The sequence below is a fragment of the Adiantum capillus-veneris genome, chromosome 1, assembly GCF_014529385.1.
Source record: "Adiantum capillus-veneris isolate H3 chromosome 1, ASM1452938v2, whole genome shotgun sequence".
Taxonomy (NCBI): domain Eukaryota; kingdom Viridiplantae; phylum Streptophyta; class Polypodiopsida; order Polypodiales; family Pteridaceae; genus Adiantum; species Adiantum capillus-veneris.
In genome coordinates, this window is record NC_140931.1 from 109,570,199 (window position 1) to 109,597,195 (window position 26,997).

At 45.3% G+C, this 26,997-nt stretch overlaps 1 protein-coding gene across 1 annotated transcript in view; it reads right to left on the reverse strand.

Annotated features, from left to right (window-relative positions):
• LOC147465343 (uncharacterized) overlaps positions 1-26,682 on the reverse strand; it is an 88,009-nt gene extending 61,327 nt beyond the window's left edge. The window contains exon 1 of the mRNA XM_086519529.1: positions 26,529-26,682. The gene's annotated coding sequence lies outside the window, so the exon portion shown is untranslated. The remainder of the gene's footprint in view (positions 1-26,528) is intronic.
• Between the last annotated feature and the right edge of the window lie 315 nt (positions 26,683-26,997).

Genomic DNA, 26,997 nt, shown 5'->3' on the forward strand with positions numbered 1-26,997 from the left:
CATAAATGAAAACACTAGTGCGTCCCAAGTTTCTCATGATCCTCTCATTGATGAGTCTCTCATGAAGTGTTATGGTCATGTGAATGGTCAACGCATGGTGGTCTTGTTTGATTCAGACAGTATGCATGATGTGATTGGTGTCACTCTTGTAGAAAGAGCCCGCTTGGAGGTTAGCAAGACATCTCCTCTCGAGGTGTCGAGCTTCGCTCCCGATATGGACTCTCTCATTACACGAGAGTGCCTTGATGTGTTATTCACTGTTCAACAAGCTTCCTTCCTCAGAAAATTTGTAGCGTCTCCTCCTTCAGGATGTGATATGATTCTAGGCATTCGATGGTTTCGTGAGCATAACCCTCTCATTGATCGGGCAGACAATACTCTCACTTTCAATGCCAAAAGTGGCTCTCCCATTATCATTTGTGGGGAGGAAGTTATTCATTCTTTACCTCTCATTTCTAATGTGCAGACGAAGCTTGAAAAAAAAAGATAGAAGGAGACTCCCTCGGTCCTTTCTTCTCCAACACGACACACATGTTTTGCATGATAGAGATGTGATTGTTCACCAAGATAATGGTTTAGATGATGATTTTTCTAGTGAAGCTAACCTCATTGCAAATACGATCAATCACGAAGAACCCATCTTGGCTCTCCAGTCGAGGTCTAAAGAACCCACTCAAGAAGTATTGTGTGTTCGCATGATTAGTCAGCACCCATTGTTCAAGTGTTTCATTCGTGACGGTTTCTTGTATTTCCGTCACCGTCTTTACGTGTTCCCTTTTGATAGGCATGTCGTATTGTACGATGCACATGACTCACTCACGGATGAGCACGGATAGATGCGGATCACTCTGGAAAAGAAAAAAAGTTTGCATTCAAGGAATTCACATTGTTTACCGATTGTCCGTTTTGTCAATCGCTTTTACATGTCTCTTCCTTGGCATGACACAGTCTCAAAAAGAGCACGAGCAAGATTGTTTATCAAGCATTGGCATTTCTGTCACAAGACAGGCACCACGTGCCAATAGAAAAGAACAGATTGAACAGACTTTTAGCACTTCAATAAAACCAAAACTGAGAGAGAGAGAGAGAGAACACGTGACACGGAGTGGCGGAACTCCACCCCAGAGAGTATTGGCCCTAAACCTTGGCGCCCCTTTCAGTATTTCTTTATATTGCATCGACTCAATACAAGCCGGTACTCCAGACTCTGCACCTTCTCCAAGAAGCATGCCACAGAATGAGCCCTTAGCACATATTTAAAGGCCCTTGGCCTATGAAAAGCAATTTACATGAAAAGCCTTCAAACTCAAAAGCTTCTGGTCCAAAAGCAATGGCAAAAAGCTGCCAACGTAAATCACGGAAGTCCGTACAACAATCAGCGCAACACGCGAAAATCCGTACACCCTGCCACATCATCATGTCAATGCAATTTTCGAAAATCTGCCACGTCATCAATTTGCGCAAGTCTTTTGTAAGTGCGTGAGAGTCCAGCTTTATTTGAATCCTTTATGTCACTTGGGGCCCCATCGGACGGGGTCTCCATAAGTTGGTAGGACTTCTTCTTCTGTTACTTGTTCTTCTTAGGGTTTAGGCCCCTCTGCCAGCATCTGCAAGTTGGCTCCATTCTTCAGGTCTTTGAAACGTCAGCAGTTTGTGACATCTCCCCTTCTTGAAAGGGAGTAATCGTCATAGTTACCGGGGAACGCCCCCTAGCCCCCGTTCCGGCGTTCCGGGGGGCAGTTCCCTTCCCGAACGTTCCGGAACGTCCCGGAATGTCTGACGTTCCGGGTGGCCAATGCAAACCGGAACGACCGTTCCGGAACGTTCCGAAACGCCCTCGGACCGTTCCGGAATGCCCCTGGAACGGCCAACGGCTACAAACAAATTTGGCAAAATTTGAAAAAATTGAAGTAAATGTTTGGGCTTCTTTTGAAAGTGTGCAAGGCCTCAAGGACTCATAAAATGCACCCCCCTCCCCCTTTCTCTTCACAAGCTAATCCTCAAGGCTCAAGCTCTCTCCCTCTCACTCTCAAGATCTCTCCATCTCAAGACTCACTCTCTCAAGGCTCAAGGCTTCAAGCCTTCAAGCTCTCTTCCTCTCCCTCTCACTCTCTCAAATCTCTCCCTCTCCATCTCACTCTCTCTCTCTCTCTCTCTCTCTCTCTCTCTCTCTCTCTCTCTCATCATCTAGTCATAGCAAGGTTGAATGGTCTTCAAAACGAGTTTTTTGTGAGTATTAGAGTCAAAGCACTCTAATACTCCTTGTATTTAAACACAAGGAGCTAAAAATTGCACTATTTGGGTGTTTTTTATACCTCCCATTCCGCGACGTTCCCGTTCCGGACCCCTAGCCGTTCCCCCGTTCCGCGGGGATCTCGTTGCCGTTCCCGTTCCGCGTTCCGGGTAACTATGGTAATCGTCCGCGATTACAGCATATCTGCAAAACAACTCGAGTTGGCTCAAAAACTTTCCGAGGGTCATTCTGAGGGACATCAGTTTGCTCTTTTTGTTTAAGAGTTAGCTTCTCCTTTCGGCTCTTTTTATCAAGGAGTTAGCTTCTCCTTTCGGCTCTTTTGATCAAGGAGTTAGCTTCTCCTTTCGTCCAGATCAGAACTCTTGATATTCCGGCGTAGTAAAATTAGCCATCACACCCAGACCGCGCTGATCTTCCACGGGTGTCTTGATGTACTAAAATTACATACCCAGGCAATCTCATCCAATTAGGAATATTCAGTGGTTGGCACATCACAATGCAACACAAATGCATGTTACAAAACATAGAAACATAAAGCCGCCGATAAACACTCCTCCCGCATAACCTAACAAGGTCCGGGTCGGGAGATATTCAACGACTCCCTCATCACTCCTCCCACATAACCTAAAAAGGTTCGGGCCGGGAGATATAGAGGCAGGTTACAACCAAACGCCCCCCAGACCGCAACCTGCGTCCTTTGGAGGTGTTGAGAGTAATCACTGCTCAAGCTTCTTAATACTCCTCCCGCATAACCATCCAGGTCCGGGCCGAGAGTAACAACAATATTTTTCAAGCATACAACCAAACGGTCCCCAGACATCCCGTCTGCGTCGTTCGAAGGTTCAAACTATAGCAAAACAACATTTCTCACTACTCCACCCGGGCGTAAAATCACCAACCATTGAAACCAGTATAAAAACCACAGTCAAACATTTCAAATCGGCACCAAGACAAGAAACAATATTCCTGCAATGGTGATGGTAGTCCAACGGTGTATCGCTCGCATTAGGCCTCCAAGGGAACAGATCTAAAGGACACCGGAAGGTACACGTTGAGAAACCTTTGGTTATATTCGTCCATGGTTTCGGTGGCAAGCATTTTCAAGTTGCCCCACTCTGCCAAAATCCGGACTTCAAACATAGAAGTCATGTAACTACGTGTAAAAACTGTCTTGAAAACTTGCCAGATCCTTGGAGCATGCGGTTGTGTCGCAATTGAACTCCACCATTGCATAGCATTATCTTTAAGAAGTCCCGCTGCTCGAGAAAAATTGGATACTTCTGTAAAGTTCCCTAAAGCATAGATGTTGTCGAATTGTTGTAGGAACTGCAATGCTTTCTTGCGATCTTTCACCCCGAAAAAAGTGAAAAATTTGATTGTCGTGCTACCATCTTTGAAATCTTTGGGTTGGTTAGGCGCATATCCCGGGTATGGATAATAAGGATATCCATATGGGCTCCAACCATTGTAGCCTAGTGGCAGTGGTGGTGGTGGTGGTGGAGGTGGGGCAACGGCAATGGCAAAGGCGATTGCACTGGATCAGGGTCAGATGGCTGCACCATATTCCTGAAAACTCCCCCGATCGGAAAAGACGGCTGAGAAGTTTGCCAGTTGGGAGCTCTCGTACTTTCTAATGCCAGAGGAAGAGGTACCACCTGGGGCATCAGAGGAAGTAACATGTAGTTCAAAAATTGTTGAAAACTTTGCAGCATCGGAAGATTCTGCTGAGGATGCCGCGAAAGAATGTCGTGGAGTTCGTTGAGCAGAAACTGAAAATATTCTGTTGAATCTATGAATTCCAAGTCTTGGGTTCTTTATGGCTTATGCCCTGTAAGACAGAGCGATGCAGACGGGAGCGCACCCGATGCGCGATGAAGTAAGGGTGGGAGTGGCCAATAAGTCCACGATCGGAGGCCGTAGATACCTCAAATAAAATTCCAATAGCTCTGTCTCCTCTTTTGTAGGATCGGTATGCTTTCAGATTCCAAAAAAGCACACGCCTGATACTCTGATACCACTGTCACATGACAGGCACCACGTGCCAATTGAAAAGAACAGACTGAACAGACTTTTAGCACTTCAATAAAACCAGAACTGAGAGAGAGAGAGAGAGAGAGAGAGAGAGAGAGACGACACACAACACGGAGTGGCGGAATTCCACCCCAGAGAGTATTGGCCCCAAACCTTGGCGCCCCTTTCGGTATTTCTTTGTATTGCATCAACTCAGTACAAGCCGATACTCCAGACTTTGCACTTCTCCAAGAAGCATGCCACAGAATTAGCCCTTAGCACATATTTAAAGGCCCTTGGCCTATGAAAAGCAGTTTACATGAAAAGCCTTCAAACTCAAAAGCTTTTGGTCCAAAAGCAATGGCAAAAAGCTGCTAGCATAAATCACGGAAGTCCATACAATAGTCAGCGCAAAACGCGGAAATCCGTACAGCCTGCCACGTCATCATGTCAGCACGATTTTTGAAAATCTACCACGTCATCAATTTGCGCAAGTCTTTTGTGTGTGTATGAGAGTCCAGCTTTATTTGAATCCTTTATGTCACTTGGGGCCCCATCGGACGGGGTCTCTATAAGTTGGTAGGACTTCTTCTATTATTTGTTCTTCTTAGGGTTTAGGCCCCTCGGCCGGCATCTGCAAGTTGGCCGCTTTTTGCATGTGTTTGGTGAATGGTTTGGCACTCCGTCACTTCGTTCATTTCCATTGCATGCACAGTCTTTTAGAAAGAATAGTATTTTTCCAGTTACTCTACTAAGAATGGGTATGTTTATGGTTTTGTGTTGCGAATGGTTTCAAGAATTTTCTTCCTCGGAGATTCTTGAAGGTGGACCCACGACCATAGACGCAATTGAAGCATTGAAGCCGCTACAGATCATTTTGTGTCACTTTCGGCACGGTCCAAAGAAGCAAGCATTGCAGACCTTCATGAGTTTAAGTATCGCACGAACCACGCATCAGAGTGGGCCGGCGAAGCGTTCTTCTCAGGATTACAGGAATTGTTGGCGTACTTCCTCGCTCCATACAGTTCGGTACCAGTACCTCACTTTGAAAAGCAGGGGATGTCATGTGCACATCTAACCCTTAGTGCATGTGGACAAGCTACTTTAGGTCCAAGGTTCAGGTCAGCTTAGGAAGTTTTCTTGTACCTTTGTGAGCCTGTGCGCAGGCCGTGCATGTCCAGGCACTTAATGTAGTTGCATATCCTCTGGTTGCACACAGCATGATCATCAGCATGACACTGAGTACCCATTATGAGCATTTTACAGTGCACAAAACCCATTTTTCCTATTTTATCCATTTTTCACTTGTTATTAATAAATGACTTTGTTTGGAAACTGGGTACAGCAAATTTGCTAAGTTCTATAAAAGAAACCTAGCGCTAGCACTATCTGGCAGAAGAGGCAACAGAAGTCCATTAACTTACAGTGCACCTACTCAGCAAGACCGGCAAGAGGCCTAGCGTTTCCAGCCAATAGCAAATCACATAGCGTTTTGGTTGCATATCAGCCCTGGCGTTTTGCAAATTGCAGATCAGGCCTAGCGTTTTTCCAGTTTCCAGATCAAGCTTAGCGTTTTGCAATTTCCAACGCAGATCAGCCAACACCATCAGCATTTTCAGATCCCAGCACCTTGCGTTTTTAGATTGCAGATCAAACCTAGCGTTTTTGCAGTTGCAGACCTGGCCTAACGTTTTGCAATTTTCGGCAACAAATCAGCCCAAGTACATCAGCGTTTTCAGTTTTCAGCACCTAGACACAGCAGATCCAATCCCTAGCCTCGCAAATCTCACTAAACCCGCAGATTTCAGCATCTGCATTTTCAGTGCATCGTCGTCGCGTCATTGCCATCGCCATCCTTGCCGTCAGTGTCAAAATTCAGCAATTAGCAGATTTGCAGATTTCAGCCCCTAGCGTTTTCAGATTTCAGCCCGTCCTCCTTGTCGTCGACATTGCATCTAGCCTATTGTACCAGATTTGTGCAATCAATAGCATAGACCTCTCTCTCCATAGAGAGGGGGGCCCTTGAAGGAGGGTTTGAGAACCGTCTGGTGTCGTATTCTTCTCTCTCTCTCTCTCTCTCTCTCTCTCTCTCTCTCTCTCTCTCTCTCTCTCTCAGCACCTTCATTCACAGTGTCATTTACTTTGTTTGTGATCATTGCACTCTCTCACTAAAGGAACGGAAGGCTCTCCCTTCCGTAAGTAAAAGGAACCCTAGAGCAAAGTTCGGAGCACTAATCGTGAGCAAAGTTCAACATTCACTTCCGCTGCACCATACAACCAACGAGAATGAGAGAAGTCTCTCTCGCAGAATTTGCCTATAATAACACTGTACATTCCTCTACAGGAAAAGCTCCTTCCAAGATTATTTACGACAGACCACACCTTTCTCCAATCCTTCTCACCAAGGATAAGATATTCACAGCTAATGAATTTGTTCGAGATCTAGATACCGCTTACGCGTAAGATCTCAAGAAAAGCATAAGAAAGCAGCACATAAGTGAGATACGCTATCCTTAAATCTCAAGAAAATCATAAGAAAGTAGCAGATAGACATCGTCGTGATCTCAAGCTAGTCGAACGACAATTTGTTCTTCTCAAGTTTATCAAAGCAAGACTTGTATGAAGAAGGGAAGCAAGACAGAGAAATCTACGCTGTGAATAATCTCTGAGAAGAGGAAAGGCCAGACCAAGCTATCTGTGCCATCTTGCATGTATCTCCTGCCTCCAATCCTCCAGTGTCAACCAAAACAGAATCCGCGCCAACAACACCACCAAACCGCATCTCGGTGTGGCTCTCAATGTGAATGAGCTGGGAGTGGCCTACTGCCCAGGTCAGGGGATAAGTTTGTTGTAAGGTTACGGAGAGTGAGTGTAAGCAACTCTGAAGGTAGCAATCCAAATGATCAGGAGTGTGTAACAGACTTGGACACTCCAAGTCAAGAATCAACCGCGACAGCACCAAATAACCACTTCAAAACAATTCACAGATAACAATAGATTTGCATTGGCCTGGCGGAGTTCCGTGCCTAGAGATATTGGCCCCAAAGACTGGCACCCCTTTCGGTATTTCTTTTTGTATTAATCAGATCAAAGTACAAGAGAGTGGCTAGGGTTTCACTCTCAAACTCTGCGTCCAGATGCTCTGAGAAGTGAGGCCCTCACCACTAATTTAAAGGTTACAAGGGATGCCCAAAAGCAGAGCCGCAAAAGCTTTTAAAATAAAAAGCATCAGTTCTCTCTCTCTCTTAGAGAGTCTTTTCTCTTTTTTTATTAAAAAAAAAGCAAAATTCGCGTCGCTCATTATTTTCCAAAAAAAAATAATAATAAATAAATAGCCACCGCGATTTTCGGAAATTAGGGTTTCTGGCAGAAATTAGGGTTTGTAGGAATTTTAGGGTTTTTGGCAAAAATTAGGGTTTCTGCTGTCCACCATGTCATCACTTTGTGACATACCCCTCTCTTGAAAGCATTGTAATCGACCGCGATTACGCCTGCAAAACCGACAAAAGCCATAAACCGTCTTAGCAGACACTGACTGTTAGTACCTACGTACTAGGAACACACATCTAGCACATGTACAAAATCGACAGTCACATCACAGGACATCACCAGACATCACATGACATTGAACATTCATTCGGATCTTAGACCATGATTTATCGGCAATGTAGCTAGCAATCACATCTAGGTCGAATCGAGACCTCATCGATGTCCGATTGACTAACCCCTATTGCAACCATGTCTATTCGAGATCAATCAAACCAAAATGCTGCAGTCATTTCGGCTATCAGTTCCTGCACTCACAAGAAGTCAAGAACAAATCAGTATCATAATCAGGAATTTCAGTTCATAAAGTCATCCCGCAGAATACTGTCAGCTCTCAGTATCCCTGAAGCTCAAAGAGACATCAATGACTTTAGTATCAAAATCGAGGCATCTGTTGACAAAGGAGTGGAGTAACTCCCCTTTTGTGCATCCCACTGCACCAGATCTCCGGCCAAGCTGAATTCTGGGTTCCGTTTGGAGTAGACTATGCTAAACCAAAGCATCGAGGTAAAGTTTCACAATCCGAGGAGTATCTGCTAGGTCCTCCTCCTCCATCCACTTCGCATCAAATGCAGGAAATTTCTTGAACTAAACCAAGAACCGCCTTCAGACTTTACCTTTCTTCGTATCCGTACGTGCCAAAATCTGTTTAAGAACAAGGGTCTCCTCGTTTTCTTCCACTGCGGGTTGCTCATCAAGCTTCCCATCATCAGGCACATCACCCTTAACAGGGTTCAAGAGACTCACATGCAATGCATTATGAATCCTCCAAGTATCTGGCAGTTTCAATCGGAAGGAGACATCATTTATCTTGTCAATGATCTAGAAAGGTCCGTAGTATCACATACTAAGCTTTGGAAAAAGCCTCTCCTTTCCCTTTTTCTTTCGTAGGCGTGCCTTCTCAAAAGTAAGAGCACCCAATCATCCTCCTTCAATTTCAAGTCGCGACGATGGCGATCCGCTGCCTTTTTCTGTCGTTCTTGAGACTCCTACAAAGTCTCGCGAACCTTGGCAATAGCCATATCCATATCTCACAAATATTCATCCGCTTCAAATATCTAATCTTCATGCTCAGGAAGGATGGAACCTTCGCAGCACTTTCAACAATCTCACATAGCGTCTTCCCCGTCGAAGAGTGTATCGTGTTATTGTAGGCAAATTCCACCAAAGGTAAGTTCTTTTTCCATTGAGTCTTCTGATCCGAGATACAAGATTTCAATAAATCTAAAATCATTGAATTGGCAATCTCAAATTGCCCGTCAGTCTGCAAGTGGAACGATGACGAGAACTGCAACTGCGTGCCAATATTGCCTTCCAAAACAAACTCATAAATCTGGGGTCTCTGTCGGAGACAATCGTCTCAGACGTGCCATGTAATCGGAAAATCATCGTCATCTTTATGTGTTCTCGGGAGATCAAAAATGAAATCCATTGCAATACTTTCCCAGGGGTGGGTGGGTATGGGTAAAGGCTGTAACAATCCCTATGCCTTATGCCTGTCAAACTTGACCTTCTGGCATACCAAGCAACTGCGCACAAACTCTTCCACATCCTTTTTGAGTCTCGGCCCAAAGAAGTATCTCTCTACCCCCTTCATGGTGGTAGCAATGCCGCGGTGACCCGTAATAGGTGGACAGTGGCATTCAGTCATAACCTTATCCCTCAACGGCTGTGTAACGCACAACATAGTCTTTTTCATCAAGTAGCCTTCCCGAAGGGAGTTTCCAGCTACTGTCTCCCCATCCCGTATCCGTGTGAAATTATCTGCAAAATCTGTATCTGTGGCATACTGATCGACCATATCCTCGAAGCTCCTATGATGTATCGCGGAAATAGCCAAAACCAACGGTTTCCGAGACAAAGTATCTGCCACCACATTCTTCTGTCCCTCACATGGACAATCTGGAAGTGGAACTGTGACAAGATGTTCGCCCACCGCATCTGCTTTTCCGAAAGCTGCTTCTGTGACAAGAAGTAACGCAAACTCTGATGGTCTGTAAAGACAGTAAAATCCGCTCCGAGTAGGTAATGCCGCCACTGAGTAAGACCGCCAAAAGCTCTTTCTCATAGATCTGTGCTGTCATCTCCGGCCTAAAGAACAAACGGCTCTCGTAAGCTATGACATGGCCTTCTTGCATCAAGACCGCACCCAGACTACGACCACAAGCATCACAATATACTTCAAATTACTTCTGCAAGTCCGGCAAAGTCAAAATAGGTCTCGTAGTCAATTTCTCTTTCAATGTCAGAAAGGCAGTCACCTTTGTGGGTCCCCACGAGAAAGGCACTCCTTTCTGAGTCAAGGTATGCAAAGGGGAAGCAACCTCTACAAACTTTCGTATAAACCGCCTGTAGTACGAACACAGTCCCAAGAAGCTTCTAACTTCATGGACATTCCTCAAATCGGGCCAATCACGGATAGTCTCTATCTTGGCCGGGTCCATTTGCACTCCTGCTGCTGACACAATGTGTCCCAAAAAGTGTATCTCTGGTAGGAAAAATTCACTTTTCTTTGCATTAATCACTAACGTGTGATCTCGTAATGCTTGAAGACTTGAAGCAGATGATCTCTGTGTTCTGCCTCATTCTTGGAGAAAACAATGATGTCATCAAAGAAAGTGCCAACAAATAGCCTGTACTCTCGAAAAATCGTGTCCATCATCCGGTTAAATGTCGCAGGAGCATTGGTTAGCCAAAAGGCATCACCAAAAATTCAAATAACCCAAAAGTCGTCCGAATAGTTGTCTTGTAGACATCTCCTGGCGCTATCTTGATCTGATGATATCCACTCTTCAAGTCAATCCTGCTAAAGCACGAGGATCCTTGTAACCTGTCGAGTATATCATCGATCCTAGGAATCGGAAATCTGTGTTGGGGTTAAGGCCTATGTGCCTTGACCGGTCGCCCAGGTCATGGGCGCCCGCCCATTGTTACCCTATACTTATAGTGAGTATACTGTATAGCGGGAGCTGCCACTTCACAGTCTCCCCACCCATATCTGTGTCGTGTGTCTCCTTCTCTCTCTCTCACTCTCCGTCTCTGGTGCTCCCCGATCCCCTTCAATTGGTATCAGAGCTATGGTGACCGCGGAGAGCACGACGGCTTTGAGAGCTTCGAGGCGATAGCTCGCTCTCTCTCGACGGTGGAGAGATTAAGAAAGCTTGGAAGCTTTGTGAGAATGCAATGGGAGCTTGTGAGCTCAATTGAGCGTGATGTATGCTCTTGTGGAAGCTCAGAAAGGAGTGTGGAAGATTGTGTGTAAGTGAAGGTGCTGCCCTAAAACTGTGTGCGCAGCAGCACTGTTTTCAGATTTGTTTTTCTCCTTGTAGAATGCAGATCTGAGAATTCTATCCGCGATTCCCATCCGTTTCAACGTGGTCTACAACTTTGCAGAAAAAACTTTTTGCAAATTCCTCACCGTTTTGCTGATATTCAGCTCAGACTGACTGTATACAGAAATTCCAGATTTTCTGTTGTCGCATTGTGTGCGAGTTTGATGCACTTTTGGAAGCACGGGAGATGCTTGAAGTTGAGTGCATAAATTCTGAGCTGAAGATGCAATTGCAGCTTGTGTTAAGCTTGTGGTTTGAGGGTTTTTTGGTAGACTTGGGCAACGAAGTACGGAGGCGTTTACACACCATCGAGGCGTTCTCTTGAGAGACGCAGGTTTTTGGAGCACACAAGTGGAGCTTCTTTCACTGGTTTTCACAAGATACTTTGGCAGTGATTTTGTGCTTGGATTCATGGTCTTTGCGGATGGTTTGCATATGGTTATGGCGCATGGTTGATGCCCATTATACATGCATTTTGACGAGCACTTTCAAGTGCCGGTGAGCTCTCTTGAGAGCATTGTTTTCGCATTGAATAAGTTTCCGGATTGCAAATCTTTTGGCGCTTGCTTATGCGCGGTCACTCCATTGATGTACGTTGAGTACGGATTGCCATTGTATGTGAAAATGTGGAGCCATTTTGGCATTTCTACTCATTGGCATTGAGTAGTGTTATGGTTTATGGTAGAGATTGTACTTGAGTTTTTGCTCAGTTTTCAAAGGAAATTCTGTCCGATTTTTTCCCAGATTCTCGCCATAGTTTGTGATCGAGTGTTTACTCTCACTTTGACAGGTTTTGTCAGTTTGCACACAGTTTTGTGTTTTTGTATCCACTCTCGCAAGAGTGAGGAGTTGTGTATCTTTCTTTGCTTGAGACAGTGGTTTGCTCTCGGGTGGGAGAGTCTTGTGATCTCGAGCATTGTTTGCCATAGTTTTGCAAAGCTTATGCATGTATGTTGAGTGTAGTTTGATGCGCATTGATTGCTCATTGTATTGAGCTTGCAGGACAATGGTTATTTTGTGTTGACAGCCATTGTGCGTCGAAACTCTGGCGAAATTTTCCCAGGAGTTTTATGCATATCATTTATGCGATCTAGGTAGAGATTGCAGGTTGCACTCAGCATTTGTGTGCGGTGTTCTCTGCAGGTGGGAGATTTGTGCATGTGTATGCATCGATACCGCATAGTGTGGGCTTGGTGATTAGCTCACAGATTGCAATGTGATACTAGAGCAGGCGAGGCTTGTATTGACATCGCGGGAGCTCTATTTTGGAGTGTGTCACACAGGTTTTACATTGTGTTTCTGGCCATATTGGTAGACAGTTTTCAGGTGTTGTTGGTGAGGTGGTTTTGCTTTCTAGTTTGCTACATTGTGCTCATGGCAGAGACAGGTGATCGATCAGATTGTGACCTCTCACAGATGCGCGTGTTTGATGGGTCAGACTTTGCGGCATGGAGAGAGTGTATGCTTGATGTATTGACACAGCGAGGGTTGCATCGACCATTGAGTGGTGATGTAGGTAGACCTTCAAACATGTCTGACGATCAGTGGCAGGAGCTAGAGGAGATGGCACTATCTACGCTCTCTTTGCACCTTGCGGAATCTGTATATGCTCTTGTTATGTATGAGACTACTTCGAGAGCACTTTGGCGCAGATTACATGATATGTATGATAGATCTGATTCATCAAGGACTCGTGTGAGACATGTACATTCACGAGTACGCCGATAGGTGATATGTTGGTATTGTGGTCATTCTGGACACGTTAGACGGCGCTGTTTTTGTCGTATGCGACATCGTAGGAGACATGGCAGTCTCAGAGATGTATGTAGTGATGCCATGGACTCAGTTGCTTTGACAGTTGAGGCAGATGTAGTGTCGAAGTATACTAGTGACGGGGATGTCACTTTTACCTCGAGCTATGCACGAGATGCTATACATGTGGATAGTGCACTCCCTTCGCAGTGGTTGCTAGACGCAGATGCTATGTTTCATGTCACGTCGCATCGTGAATGGTTTTGTAGCTATTCTAGCGGGATGCTTGACAGTGTACGTTTGACCGATGGATCAGTGCATGCGATAGCAGGTGCAGGAGATGTGAGACTGTCATTACCGAGTGGTGCATCTTACTTGTTACGACATGTGCGCTATGTACCAAATTTGACAGTGAGTTTGATCTCGATTGGTCAGCTTAGAGATTGTGGATGTCAGATTTCGCTACGAGAGCGAGATTTTGTGATGCATTTGGGTTCGCTAGTGATTGCGAGAGGTGTCAGGAGTGGTACAGGTTACCCATTGCATGTGGATCACGCGAGAGACGGTGTTGTCTCTGTGATCATGCAACCAGGTAGAGAGCGAGAGAGCAGGTGAGTCTCTTTTGCTTGTGGGTTGTAGGATGCTTTGCATGGAGTACAGAGCAGTGACCTTGTTGTGCAGGTTGCGTCTACGGATGCACAGGTAGAGCGGGATAGCTCTAGTGAGTCACAGCAGGATGAGTCATCAGAGGTGATGACAGAGATGACTCACATGGATGCTGAGATGTCGGCTATTGTGGAGTCATTTCTTGATATGCTTATGCCAGAGCTTGATGCAGATTCAGGACAAATGGATACTCTTGGTACACATGTAATATGTGGTGGGCACGAGGAGTCACTCTAGAGCTCGGAGTCAGAGTGCCATGGTCTCTATGATAGGGGACAGGATTACCATGAGTTGAGTTTTGAGTTGGAGGTGGCAGAGGTTGCCAGGGTTGCATCAACATTCGGTGTCCTCATGTACGAGATGCTGATCTCGAGGCTCGACATAGCAGCTGCAGTGGGAGCATTTGCAGCAGGGTTGATTAGTTGTTCGATGACTGATCTCGGTATAGAGCATAGGGGAGGTTTGCAGGTATTGAACCGATACTTGCAGGAGTGCATGAGCTCTTGTAGACTCTTTGCAGAGCTTGGAGCTAGCTCTGTGTGGCTTCCGCAGCGAGATGTTTGTCTATCAGTAGAGCCGGATGCACTAGCTCATCGAGAGTCAGTGGGCATAGGTTGAGAGAATATCTCACCTTCTATTAGTTGTACACTAGTAGATCTTGCTTAAAGGCACATTGGCCTTTAAGTGGGAGGTTGTTGGGGTTAAGGCCTATGTGCCTTGACCGGTCGCCCAGGTCATGGGCGCCCGCCCATTGTTACCCTATACTTATAGTGAGTATACTATATAGGGGGAGCTGCCACTTCACAGTCTCCCCACCCATATCTGTGTTGTGTGTCTCCTTCTCTCTCTCTCACTCTCCGTCTGTGGTGCTCCCCGATCCCCTTCAATTTGTTCTTGATGGTGATTTTGTTGAGAGCGCTATAATCGATGCACATTCTCCAAGATCCATCTTTCTTCAAAACCAACAACACTGGAGAGCAATACGGTGAAGTACTAGGCTGGACAAGACCCTTTTCCAAGAGGTCTTTCACTAGGTTCATAATCTTTTCATTCTGTACTCGGCTCACACGATAAGGTGGCCGATTCGGTGGCGTGCTTCCAGGTATCAGATCAATGGTTTGATCTTCAGGCCCTCTGAAAATCAATCGGCATGAGTGTGGAGAAAAATCTTGGCATTCTTTTAATCGGGTCAAAACATATTCAATCTTTATCCATCGTTCAGTTCTCTTCCAAAAGAATGAGTAAGAAACTGAAGTTCATCAAGTACAATCTCTAAGCCCTTCATTTATCAAAGTCGCTTTCTCGGCCCGATAGTCAACCACGGCGTAGTTCTTGTGGTACCAAGGGATCCTGAGTAGAACGTCACGCACATGCCCTAAACACCCCTGTCATTGCAAACGAAGTTTGCCAATGCTCAGTGTAATGGCAACATCCCATCCGGGTGCCAGTCGAACTACCTCCGCCTGTGGCGTCAGTCTGTTGGGCGTAATTCCAAATCGAGCCGCCAATTCCAAGTGAAAAGAAGTTGGCCTTGGCTCCTTCAAAAGAGCTTCCTGATCCTTCACTTTGCCCCAAAAGCGGCAAAGTTGATACTTTCATTCATTAGATTCGGTGCAGGTCCCACACTATGTGGTACCAATTCTGCTTTTCTATCTGCCTTTTCTGCCACATTCCTCAGCTGCTCTCGAACTCTCAGACCTGTCGTCATCTTTATCATTCTGTTCTTTATGTGCCTTATTAGGGCACTTCGCGGAGATATGTCCTTGTTCCCCGCATCCAAAGCACTTCCCCTATCTGATGAAGCGAGCTCTCTCCTCAGGAGTAAGCTTGGGTCATGCATCATTTTTCTCTGGGTTGCTCTTTTTCTTTCTACTTTCATTCCCAGAAGTCTGTTCGGCTCGTTGTGTCATGGCCTCATCTGTGGGGTAGGTCAGACTGCCAGAGTGAATGGCAAAGCCCCACTTCGCATGACTCATCAACTCCTGAATAGAAGTTGACTTCTGTTCCAAGCAATGATCTCGGATCTCTGTAGGTAGATCTTCTTGAATGAAGAGGCGGGTAGAAAAGAGTTATTGAATCTTTCACAGTAAGAATTCACTGTATCGCTCTTGGTCATCCGGAGATGGTTCCAAGCAACTCGTATATCTCACTCAAACTCTTGAGTCAACCAAGAAGAAATAAAAAGCCTCTTGAATTTCAGCCATGTAACTGGCACAGTCTTGCTTAATAGAAGCGTGGACCACCAAGTGCGAGCATTCCCCTTAAAATAAGAGGCAGCTCTCCGAATCTTGGAGTGCTCTGAATAGCGTCCTCCCGCGAAAGCGATGTCAAACTGCTGTATAAAAGACAAAGCCTTCGAAGCATCTGAGTATCTTGAAAAGTATCAAACTTGATCGAGTGGCCACCTTCCCTAAACTCTCGGACTTTCTTACTTTTATCTTCGAGAAAGTCATACTGGTTGGCTTTGTAAAAATTCTTCTTGTTCGCATAAAACTTTCCGTCATCGGAATCCGAGCTGTCTGTAGACGAGTCCTCAGTAGAACTGTCAGTCTCTGGGCGAGATGTAGCCTTCTTTGCCTTTTTCTTGCCCTTTCCGAAGCTTTGTTTCTTGCTTCGCTTTTTGATTTTTCTGTCTTCTTCGCTCGAATCCGAGGAGCTAGAAGAACTGTCAGGAGAAGAAGAAGAAGAACTGGGTAGGTCTTCAAACTTGACGCGCTTCTTCAATTTCTTTGCCTTGTCAAATGTCGACCGACGACCCAAATATCCCGGGATGTCAATGCCTTTCTTCTGCTTTTTGCCGTGCTTTTTGGCTTTCTTTTGCGCGTCAAAAAGCTGAGCAATCCATGCATCAACCACGTTCTCAAGTTCCTTCTCCGTATATTTTCTTGGAGGCAGAAGGTTTCTTGAGAGCGGGTTTCGGGAGTGGTGTTGTGGTTCTCTGCCATTCCGTCTGTACCTCTTCCAAAGAGGTCAGGTTCATATATTTTGCCATCTTCGGGTCCTTGGCAAAATTGAGCATCATCTTTGTTGCATCGCCAATCAACTGACGACGCTCCATCTCTTTTTGCTCCGCCTGAGTAGGCCGAGGCGGGCCATACTCTCTGCCTGAATCTTCGTTGTGATCCCAACCCGCATCTCCAGATGCAGTGGGAGTCAACTGATCATTGCCTGAAGCCATAGGTGCCGCGGAAAAAAATATTCGGGGATCGGATTTCCCGTAGAAGAGAAATCGGCCGTGCTCTGATACCACTGTAACAGACTTGGACACTCCAAGTCAAGAATCAACTGCGACAGCACCAAATAACCACTTCAAAACAATTCACAGATCACAATAGATTTGCACTGGCCCGCGGAGTTCCGTGCCTAGAGATATTGGCCCCAAAAACTAGCGCCCCTTTCGGTATTTCTTTTTGTATTAATCAGATCAAAGTACAAGAGAGTAGCTAGGGTTTCACTCTCAGACTCTGCGTCCAGATGCTCTGAGAAGTAAGGCCCTCACCACTAATTTAAAGGTTACAAGGGATGCCCAAAAGCAGAGCCCCAAAAGCTTTTAAAATAAGAAGCATCAGTTCTCTCTCTCTCTTAGAGAGTCTTTTCTCTTTTTTTATTAAAAAAAAAGCAAAATTCGCGTCGCTCATCATTTTCCCCAAAAAAAAAAAAAAGCCTCCGCAATTTCCGGAAATTAGGGTTTCTGGCAAAAATTAGGGTTTGCAGGAATTTTAGGGTTTCTGGCAGAAATTAGGGTTTCTGCTGTCAGCCACGTCATCACTTTGTGACAGAGTGTAGAAGAGCAACTGCACTACCAGAATGCCTGATCTCCCGCATCTCGCGAGTAAACTCTCCAAGAGAGTCCAAAGCACTAAAATCCCACTCCAATGTGTAGATCCAAGCAATGAATCTCTCCAAGAAGAGATCCAAGATCCTCTTCCTAAGTCCATGTAGATGCTCATGTGTAAGCAAGTGATCTGACGTGTCGAGGTAAAGTGGTAAGTGTCTGTCCACCCAAGATGGTGGTGTCTTCTGTCACAAAGTGATGACGTGGCTACGGACAACAGAAACCCTAAAATTCTTGCAAACCCTAATTTCTGCCAAAAACCCTAATTTTTGAAAATCACAAAGGCGATTTTTTTATTAAAAATTTTATAAATTTATGAGCGACGCAAATCCTAGCTTTTTGCTATGCAAGGATTTTGGATGAGAGAAAGAGTTGAATTGCTTTATTTTAACTCTCATTGAGAGAGAGAGAGAGAGAGAGAGAGAGAGAGAGAGAGAGAGAGAGAGAGAGAGAGAGAGAGAGAGAGAGAGAATTTGCTATTGCTTTCAAGCTTTTGGGGCTCTGCTTTTGGGCATCCCTTGTAACCTTTAAATTAGTGGTGAGGGCCTCACTTCTCAGAGCATCTGGACGCAGAGTCTGAGAGTGAAACCCGACCCACTCTCTTGGACTTTGAACTGATTAATACAAAGAGAAATACCGAAAGGGACGCCAGTCTTTGGGGCCAATATCTCTAGGCAAGGAAGTCCGCCGGGCCAGTGCAAATCTATTGTGATCTGTGAATTATTTGAAGTGGTTTTTTGGTGCTGTCGCGATTGATTCTTGACTTGGAGTGTCCAAGTCTGTTACAGTGGTATCAGAGCACTGCCGATTTCTCTTCTACGGGAAATCCGATCCCCAATTTTTTTTCCGCGGCACCTATGGCTTCACGCAAGGATCAGTCGACTCCCTCTGCATTTGGAGATGCGGACAGGGATCACCACGAAGATTCAAACAGAAAGTATGGCCCGCCTCGGCCTACTCAGGCGGAGCAAACAGAGATGACGCGTCGTCAATTGATCGGCGATGCAACAAAGATGATGCTCAATTTTGCGAAGGACCCAAAATTTGCAAAATATACGAGCGAGACTTCTTTTCAGGAAGTGCATGAGCAGTGGTAGAAAACCACTATACCACCCCTGAAACCCACTCTCAAGAAACCTCCTGCTCCCAAGAAATATTCAGAGAAGGAATTGGAAGAGGTGGTTGATGCACGAATTGCTCAGCTTTTTGGCACGCAAAAGAAAGCGAAAAAGCATGGCAAAAAGCAGAAGAAAAGCACTGACTTCCCGAGATATTTGGGTTGTCAGTCGACTTTTGACAAGGCAAAGAAACGGAAGAAGCGTGTTCGATTTGAAGGAGTACCTAGTTCTTCTTCTTCTTCTTCTTCTTCTTCTTCTTCTGACAGTTCTTCTAGCTCTTCAGATTCAAGCGAAGAAGACAGAAAAAGTAAAAAGCGAAGCAAGAAACAAAGCTTCGGAAAGGGCAAGAAAAAGGCAAAGAAGACTAAATCTCGCCCAGAGACTGACAGTTCTATTGAGGACTCGTCTACAGACAGCTCAGATTCTGATGATGGAAACTTCTATGCGAACAAGAAGAATTTTTACAAAGCCAACCAGTATGACTTTCTCGAAGATAAAAGCAAGAAAGTCCGAGAGTTTAAGGAAGGTGGCCACTCGATCAAGTTTGATACTTTTTCATGATACTCAGATGCTTCGAAGGCTTTGTCTTTTATACAGTAGTTTGACATTGCTTTCACGGGAGGACGCTATTCAAATCACTCCAAGATTCGGAGAGCTACCTCTTACCTTAAGGGGAATGCTCATACAACCATCTTCGGATGACCAAGAAAGATACAATCAATGCTTATTGTGAATGATTCGGGAGCTCTTTTCTACCCGCCTCTTCATTCAAGAAGATCTCATTCAAAGAACAGATTGAGCGGTTCACCTTGGGTCTACCTACAAAGATCCGAGATCACTGCTTGGAACAGAAGTCAGCTTCTATTCAGGAGTTGATGAGTCATGCGAAGCGGGGCTTTGCCATTCACTCTGGAAGTCTAACCTACCCCACAGATGAGGCCATGACACAACGAGCCGAACAGATTTCTGGGAATAAAAGTAGAAAGAAAAAGAGCAACCCAGAGAAAAAGGATGCACGACCCAAGCTTACTCCCGAGGAGAGAGCTCGCTTAATCAGATAGGGGAAGTGCTTTGGATGCGGGGAACGGGGACATATCTCCGCGAAGTGCCCTAAAAAGGCACAGAAAGAACAGAACGATAAAGACGACGACAGGCCTGAGAGTTCGAGAGCAGCTGAGGAACGTGGCAGAAAAGGCAGATAGAAAAGCAGAACTGGTACCACATGGCGTGGGACATGCACCGAATCTAATGAATGAAAGTACAAACTTTGCCGCTTTTGGGGCAAAGTGAAGGATCAATAAGCTCTTTTGAAGGAGCCAAGGCCAACTTCTTTTCACTTGGAATTGGCGGCTCGATTTGGAATTACACCCGACAAACTGACGCCACAGGCGGAGGTAGTTCGACTGGCACCCGAATGGAATGTTGCCATTACACTAAGCATTGGCAAACTTCGTTTGCAATGACAGGGGTGTTCAGGGCACGCGAGTGACGTTCTACTCAGGATCCCTTGGTACCACAAGAGCTACGCTGTGGTTGACTACCAGGCCGAGAAAGCGACTTTGATAAATGAAGGCCTTAGAGATTGTACTTGATGAACTTCAGTTTCTTACTCATTCTTTTGGGAGAGAACTGAACGATGGATAAAGGTTGAATATGTTTTGACCTGATCAAAAGAACGCCAAGATTTTTCTCCACACTCATGCCGATTGCTCTTCAAAGGGCCTGAAGATTAAACAATTGATCTGATACCTAGAAGCACGCCACCAAACCGGCCACCTTACCGTGTGAGCCGAGTACAGAATAAAAAGATTATGAACCCAGTGAAAGACCTCTTGGAAAAGGGTCTTGTCCTGCATAGTACTTCACCGTATTGCTCTCCACATTTGTTGGATTTGAAGAAAGACGGATCTTGGAGAATGTGTATCGATTATAGTGCTCTCAACGAAATCACTATCAAGAACAGATTTCCAATTCCTAGGATCGATGATATACTCGACAGGTTACAGGGATCCTCGTACTTTAGTAGGATTGACTTGAAGAGTGGATATCATCAAATCCGAATCGCGCCGGGAGATGTCTACAAGACAGCCTTTCGGACGACTTTTGGGTTATTTGAGTTTTTGGTGATGCCTTTTGGCTTAACCAATGCTCCTGCAACATTTAACCGGATGATGGATAGGATTTTTCAAGAGTACAGGCTATTTGTTGGCACTTTCTTTGATGATATCATTGTTTTCTCCAAGAATGAAGCAGAACACAGAGATCATATGATTCAGAGATACATTTTTTTTGGGAGACTTTGTCTCAGCAAAACAAGAGTGCAAATGGATCCGGCCAAGATAGACACTATCTGTGATTGGCCCAATTTGCAGAATGTCCATGAAGTTGAAAGCTTCTTGGGACTGTGTTCGTACTACAGACGGTTCATTTGAAAGTTCGCAGAGGTTGCTTCCCCGTTGCATATCTTGATACAGAAAGGAGTCCCTTTCTCGTGGGGATCCACAGAGGTGACTACCTTTCGGACCTTGAAAGAGAAATTGACTACGGGACCAATTTTGACTTTGCCGGACTTACAGAAGTCATTTGAAGTATATTGTGATGCTTGTGGTCGTAGTCTAGGTGCGGTCTTGATGCAAGAAGGCCATGTCATTGCTTACGAGAGCCAATTGTTCTCTAGGCCGGAGATGACAGCACAGATATATGAGAAAGAGCTTTTGGCGGTTATCCATGCTCTTACTCAATGGCGGCATTACCTACTCAGAGCGGATTTTACTGTCTTTACAGACCATCAGAGTTTGCGCTACTTCTTGCCACAGAAGCAGCTTTCAGAAAAGCAGATGCGGTGGGCGAACATCTTGTCACGGTTTCACTTCCAGATTGTCCGTGTGCGGGGACAGAAGAATGTGGTGGCAGATGCTTTGTCTCGGAAGCCGTTGGTTCTGGCTATTTCCACGATACATCATAGGAGCTTCGAGGATATGGTCGATCCATATGCCACAGATACAATTTTGCAGATATTTTCACACGAATACGGGATGGGGAGACAGTAGCTGGATACTCCCTTCGAGAAGGCTACTTGATGAGAAAGACTATGTTGTGCGTTACACAGCCGTTGCGGGAAAAGGTTATGACTGAATGCCACTGTCCACCTTTTATGGGTCACCGCGGCATTGCTACCACCATGAAGGGGTAGAGAGATACTTCTTTTGGTCGAGACTCAAAAAGGATGTGGAAGAGTTTGTGCGCAGTATGCCAGAAGGTCAAGTTTGACAGGCATAAGGCACAGGAATTGTTACAGCCTTTGAGCATACCCACCCGCCCCTGGGAAAATATTGAAATGGATTTCATTTTTGATCTCCCGAGAACACAGAATGATCAGATGATTTTCCGATTACATGGCACGTCTGAGACGATTGTCTCCGACAGAGACCCCAGATTTATGAGTTTGTTTTGGAAGGCAATTTGGGAGAACATTGGCACGTGGTTGCAGTTCTCATCATCGTTCCATTTGCAGACTGACGGGCAATCTGAGATTGCCAATTCAGTGCTTTTAGATTTATTGAAGTCTTGTATCTCGGATCAGAAGACTCAATGGGAAAAGAACTTACCTTTGGTGGAATTTGCCTACAATAACAAGATACACTCTTCGACAGGGAAGACGCCATTTGAGATTGTTGAAAGTGCTACGAAGGTTCCATCCTTCCTGAGCACGAAAGATTAGATATTTGAAGCGGATGAATATTCACGAAATTTGGATACAGCTTTTGCCAAGGTTCGCGAGACTTTGCAAAAGTCTCAAGAACGACAGAAAAAGGCAGCGGATCGCCATCGTCGCGACTTGCAACTGAAGGAGGATGATTGGATTCTCTTTCTTTTGAGAAGGCACGCCTAAGAAAGAAAAAGAGAAAGAAAAAGCTTATTATGCGATACTACGGACCTTTCCAAATTACTGAAAAGATAAATGATGTCTCCTTCCGATTGAAACTGCCAAATACTTGGAGGATTCACAATGCATTCCATGTGAGTCTCTTGAAACCTTTTAAAGGTGATGTGCCTAATGATAGGGAGCCTGATGAGCAACCCGAAGTGGAAGAAAACGAGGAGATCCTTGTTCCTGAACAGATTTGGCACATAAGGATACGAAGACTAAAGGTAAAGTCCGAAGGCGGTTCTTGGTTAAGTTCAAGAACTTTCCTGCATTTGATGCGAAGTGGATGGAGGAGGAGGACCTAGCAGATACTCCTCGGATTGTGAAACTTTACCTCGATGTTTTGGTTTAGCATAGTCTACTCCAAACGGAACCCAGAAATTCAGCTTGGCCGAAAAATCTGGTGTAGTGGGATGCACAAGAGGGGAGTTACTCCGCTCCTTTGTCAACAGATGCCTTGATTTTGATACTAAAGTCACTAATGTCTCTTTGAGCTTCAAGGATACTGAGAGCTGATAGGATTCTGCTGAATGACTTTATGAAATGGAATTCCTGATAATGATACTGATTTGTTCTTGACTTCTTTTGAGTGTAGGAACTGATAGACGAAATGACTGCAGCATTTTGGTCTGATTGATCTCGAATAGACATGGTTGCAATAGGGGTTAGTCAATCGGACATCGATGAGGTCCCGATTGGACCTACATGTGATTGCTAGCTACATTGCCGATAAATCATGGTCTAAGATCCGAATGAATGTTGAATGTCATGTGATGTCCTGTGATGTCTGGTGATGTCCTGTGATGTTGTGTGATGTGACTGTCAATTTTGTACATGTGCTAGATGTGTGTTCCTAGTACGTAGGTACTAATAGTCAGTGTCTACTAAGACGGTTTATGGCTTTTGTCGGTTTTGCAGGCGTAATAGCGGTCGATTAGAATGCTTTCAAGAGGGGGGTATGTCACAAAGTGATGACGTGGCTACGGACAACAAAAACCCTAATTTCTGCCAGAAACCCTAATTTCTGAAAATCGAGGAGGGGATTTTTATTTCTATTTTTTTTATTAAAAAAAAAAATTAATGAGCGACGCAAATCCTAGCTTTTTGCTAGACACGGATTTTGGATGAGAGAAAGAGTTGAATTGCTTTATTTTAACTCTCATTGAGAGAGAGAGAGAATTTGCTTTTGTTTCAAGCTTTTGGGGCTCTGCTTTTGGGCATCCCTTGTAATCTTTAAATTAGTGGTGAGGGCCTCACTTCTCAGAGCATCTGGACGCAGAGTCTGAGAGTGAAACCCGACCCACTCTCTTGTACTTTGAACTGATTAATACAAAAAGAAATACCGAAAGGGGCGCCAGTCTTTGGGGCCAATATCTCTAGGCACGGAACTCCGCCAGGCCAGTGCAAATCTATTGTGATCTATGAATTGTTTGAAGTGGTTATTTGGTGCTGTCGCGATTGATTCTTGACTTGGAGTGTCCAAGTTTGTTACATCTTCTCTGGGAATGTCGGAGTCCCATATGCCATGAGCATGGCCATATCTCGTGTGAACTCCTTTGATGAGTGCATAGGTGTGTCCATAGCAAACCACAAGTCACCACCCCCTCTGGAGTGCGCACTGCCGAATGATGGCTAGAATGAATGGCTCTCCCAAGGATCGTACGCCCGTAGATGATAAAGCCGATGTCGAAGATACCGTGTACTGCAACAGTCACTAAGAGACCGCACGGACAATTACCGGATGGTGTCTTGGCAGGAGGTAACTTCATCCTTTGTCGAAAAACACCAGCCATGTGTCTGCTGTCCACCCAAAAACGCAACTGCGAGGTGATGAAGACACTGTTGTCCAGTGATTTTCAACGTGCTCGTACACTCCCGACAGGGTCCGGAGCGGTGCAGAGGGTTTGGGGAGGGTGTCAAGGTAACAACACCAGGTGGGCTGAAAACAGAGAAAACAGCAAGTGTTTATGGCTGAAATCTGTTGGATATGTAGAGGAATTTTGACGGCGAGGCACCAGCAGATGCCGAGCCGTGTAGGAATAGCAAGATCCAATGGCAAGGCCCAACACTGCCCCCTCTTGCAAAAACGCTGTTGTCGGCCAAAAACGCAGATCTGGCTGAAAACACAAATTGGAGGGAGGGGTTTTCTAGCGACGAAAATGCCCAAAAGGGCCAGCGCTGGCTGCCAAAAGGTGATCGCTAGGTGTGGGAGCAACAACACAAGTGGAGGTGGGGGTCCACCACGATAGAAAAAACCCAGACTCCATCGTGTGCTTGGTTTTTGCAAAACGCTGGCAGATCTGCAGAAAACGCTGGCTAATCTGATCTTCTTCTTGGGAGGGAGGACCTCCTCGGGAAAGATGCGCCTTGGACATGGAGGGCATGTGCTCTAATATCATGTGAGAGTGCGCGTGTGCGGAAGCGTGAGAGAGAGAGAGAGAGAGAGAGAGAGAGAGAGAGAGAGAGAGAGAGAGAGAGAGAGAGAGAGAGACAACCAAGATATGGTGAAGAGGGGGCGATCAACCCCCCATGACTACCATGAGCAGAAGACCCAAACACAATAACCAGATGATGGAGGTGGGTATCCCCTGGCCCCATAAATAGGTGTCCAAGGGGAGGTAGGGCAATGCCAAATAAAATCCCCTCGACCCAACAAGAAAAGAAATATATATGAGGACGCCCGGACAATGGTGGACGGCCGGGAGTGGGTAGCCGCACAGTGCAGAGAAAATGCATATGCCAAGGGTGGCCAGCCCGGAGGCACACTAGCCGTACATGTATGCCTAGACCTGTGAAGCAACAGATTGGTGTAAATCTAACACAATTAGCACAGGCATTTTGAGCATAAGCTCATCATCAACAGAAGGAAGTCCATGAGGGAGATAGACATCTTGGGCCAAATCATATTGCTTGAGGTTGCTTACATGGATCCAGCCAAGGTAGAGGCAATTTAGAGTTGGCCACAATTTAAGAATGTGCATAAAATGAGGAACTTCTTGGGGCTATGTTCCTACTACAGGAGTTTATATGAATGCTTATAGAAATTGCTTCACCGTTGCATGCCCTTGCCAAAAAAGGGGGTCCATGCACGTGGAGACCTACTCACTTACAGCTTTTGAGCGACTAACGAAGAAGTTAACCACAAAATCTATTTTGATTCTTCTAAATCTTCAAAAATCAGGTGCATTGTGATGCCTTGGTAGCAGTCTAGGAGTCACATTGATGCAAGATGACCATGTGGTAGCTTATGAGATTCATCTTCTCCTGCCTCATCTTCAACCCGCCTTTGTCTTTTAATCAGGTTTGTATTCATGGTCTGTGTAGCATTAGTTGCTAGAGAACTCCACGACACATCAATGAAGGTGATAGACACCATCCTTCAAGGATCCATGAGCTGTTCATCATCTCATAAAACCTCCGCACATTTTGTGTGTGTGTGTGTGTGTTGTGTGTGTGTGTGTGTGTGTGTGTGTGTGTGTGTGTGTGTGTGTGTGTGAATGTGTGTGTGTGTGTGTGTACATGTACACACACACACACACACACCCCTAGATGAATCCAAGATAACCCCAGATTCCTCTTTGAAAAGTCTTAAATAAATTGTTGGCTCTAGATTTTTGCTGGCACTCTCAAAAATGGAATGTAATTGCAACCCTTCTATAGTAGTCCCAACATAGCCGTTACTAACTTTTGTGACGGGCATATCATAACCCAAATTCAGTTCCCTTGCAGCTTGCAATAAAGCTACACAAGACCTGCGGTACCCCTATGCAGACCTATGGTATCCTTGCAGCATCAGCTTCACAGAGTACTCGACAACATATCAATGGAGGTCAATAAAAGCCTCTCTCTTTCTTACGTGTATTTAAAATCTCAATCTCATCATTTGAGAAACCTTTACTGAAACTTGTTGTCCCACCTCTCTCTCTCTCTCTCTCTCTCTCTCTCTCTCTCTCTCTCTCACACACACACACACACACACGCACGCGCGCGCGCACCCGGGCCTGATTTGCGATAATCAAATATGTAGAAACATCCTAAATGCAAATCGCAGTCTGCTGTGTGAGGGAAGGTGTGCATGTACGCGTACCTTTCTGAAACTGGCGGAGAGAAACGACCGAGGAAACCATAAGAGCAGAGTGAAATGCGCTCTTGGTCTTTCAAGCATCAACTCGCAGTCATGAGGTAATGAATGCATATAATGAATAAGTGATGTAAGGGCGTGATTTGAATAGGAAGAGCGTAATGAATATAAAGACTCACTCTATTTGATAAGAAATTTTAACTATTGGAGGATAAGGCTGGATACACACTCAATCCATGCGCACCCGTCACTTTTGGGGATGGGTAGGCGCTATACTTTTAAAAAGCCAGTGAAATTCTAGTAGAAACGTTCATCGTATTGGTTCACACCCTGTTGAGGGTGCGTTGGCAGAAGCTTACCCCCGTCGAGCTTGGGTATGGGGTGGAGGCTGTCCAAATTCTTGTCCTCCGCCCGTTTTGTACTACATATCAGAAGGTGCCGCTTGGCCTTCACGTCTGCGCACCCAACATTGGGC